The 2,307-nt window shown below is 33.0% G+C and overlaps 1 long non-coding RNA gene across 1 annotated transcript in view; it reads right to left on the bottom strand.

Annotated features, from left to right (window-relative positions):
* LOC125913456 (uncharacterized) overlaps positions 1 to 1,552 on the bottom strand; it is a 4,608-nt gene extending 3,056 nt beyond the window's left edge. The window contains exons 1-2 of the long non-coding RNA XR_007455033.1: positions 1,432 to 1,552; positions 294 to 386 (exon numbers count right to left, since the gene is read on the bottom strand). This is a non-coding gene — a long non-coding RNA (uncharacterized LOC125913456). The remainder of the gene's footprint in view (positions 1 to 293; positions 387 to 1,431) is intronic.
* Between the last annotated feature and the right edge of the window lie 755 nt (positions 1,553 to 2,307).

The raw sequence follows: 2,307 nt of genomic DNA, 5'->3' as shown, positions 1-2,307 counted from the left end.
AAATATATAATATAAATATGTATCGTAAAATAAAATTATATGTTATATATAAAATAAATATATTATATATAAAATACATTATATATTATATATAAAACATATTATATATAATATATAATTATACATAGTTATTTTTATTTCTTTATTTTATTATTAATTTATTTATATATTTATAATAAAATATATAATACATTATATGTAACATATAAAATTATTATATATGAACTAATATATTAGTTTATATATGAATATATAAAATATAACCAATTGCTTTGAAACTTCAGACAACTCACACATGTCTTCAAGGGCAGCTTCTCAAAAACTACCAACTTTGTTCATGATCTCCCCTGCTGCAAGATTCCTCATTTATAGTCAAGATGACAACACTAATGGAACCAAAGAAGATATCCCATTAACATTTTGTCGTATCTATAAAATGTCTGAGTCTTCCTAATCCCTTAAAAAATTTTCAAGCAATTTAATCTAGCATTCTAGTTGAGCCATCAGTTATATACAAAATCAACATTATATCTTTTACCATTATTTACAGTATGTGACATTACATTATAAATCTACCTTCTATTTTACGGGGAAGGTAAATCCTTCACTCCCTGTGAAGTGAAGGATTTAGGGAAGGAAACTACAATTTATAGAATTCCTAGCATGAATTGAGCATTTTATTTAATCTACATGACACCTCTATGAGATACTTACTATCTCCATTTTACAGGAAAGAAAATGAGATTCAAAAAAGTTAAATAACTAGTCCTACATCTCACACACAGTGTAGAGCTGAGATGCAAAGTCAGGGCTGTGGGACTCCAAAACCTCTGCTCTTTCTGCCAAATTTCACATATATTTATTCTACTTTGCGTGCATCTGTATCTGGGATTACTCTTCAATAAACAAATTATAGAAAAATTCCAAGATTTAAGCTAGTCAGAATTCAATTAATTAGAATTTTGAATTAAATTATTCTTCCTCTCCCATCCCCCCAATTCTCTGCTACCAATGTGTGGGAACAATAATTAAATAGTGACCAAACAACCATGATTGTTTTTAATCCTTAAGGTGTTCCATAGAGTAAGATAAAATTTAGCTCATCATCCTAAACCAATTCCATTACACTGCTGGGCAGGAATTGTTGATATGAGCCCAAGGCATTATGAGATTCTAAATTATTGAAGTAAGATTCAGTAAAGTTCAGAATATACAACTTAGGCAGGGAACGGACTGATGAATTTACCAAAGATTTTTGGTAGCAAGCTGAATGAAAGATAATTCAGGGGCGGCAACGGGGGCTATCGAAAAACCTTTATTTCATAGTTCCTTGAATGTGTCAGTTAGTTTATGTAATTAAATGCATTTTAAAAAGAACCCCTTATTTCCTTCCAAAGGCCCAGATTTTATCATGTGGATGAGCACAAGTACCGTGAGCAATGAAGCAAAATGCCTGGGTTTGAATCTCAGCTCCATCACGACTCAGCCTCCAGACCACTGGCAATGCCTTAACTCTTCACATATCAGATTCCCTGCCAGTGAAATAATGGTAAGAATAAGTTAGAGTAAGATAATCTCTAAGTCCCCATCTAAGGGTATGTATTAATTCCATAAGTATAAGTAATCTTACAGACACAATGTTCCAGTGTTTGGCGATACCATCTTGACATTATCACTACCATCAATATCACATATTTATATTTTAAAGCACCTGTCATTTTAGATATAGTCAATACAAAGAAATGACTCAGCCCTGTCCAAGGAGATCACAAGGGGAAACATGACATACACACAACTGCAGAAGGTAGCCCAAGGAAAGCACCAATGATTAGTGTGCCCAGGAAGCACTATAGGATTTCCCAAGAATTATTTAAATTTTTTCATGGTTTCAGTAGTTATGTTGAGACAAAGATGATGATCTATGGAGCACTCCTTAGCCTCCACATTGGATGTGAGACTATACTTGATATTTCGTCTGCATCTCCACCTCATTGTGAAAAGCACACATATCCAGACTAGTAACTACACACAATCAGAAGCAAATAGCTATATGCACATAGAGACCCTGCGTGAGAAATGTAAATAATTATGTACTGAACATTCATACACATTTGCTTTCAATTTGGTACTGAGTGGGCTATAGAGGTAGAAAAGAAAAGACCCTGTCCCCTAGGATCTCACTATTTACTGCACTTATTCAGGAAGACAGAAATATAAACAATTGCAACAGGTGCAGTTAACAGTGGTCCTAACAATAATGCTCTGGACTGTAAGAAATGTGAAACACTGCTGCCTGAAGAATCTGGA

The sequence above is a fragment of the Panthera uncia genome, assembly GCF_023721935.1.
Source record: "Panthera uncia isolate 11264 chromosome C1 unlocalized genomic scaffold, Puncia_PCG_1.0 HiC_scaffold_4, whole genome shotgun sequence".
In the NCBI taxonomy this organism is placed as follows: domain Eukaryota; kingdom Metazoa; phylum Chordata; class Mammalia; order Carnivora; family Felidae; genus Panthera; species Panthera uncia.
Note: the sequence above shows the minus strand (reverse complement) of the source record. Positions and strands in the feature narration are given on the sequence as shown.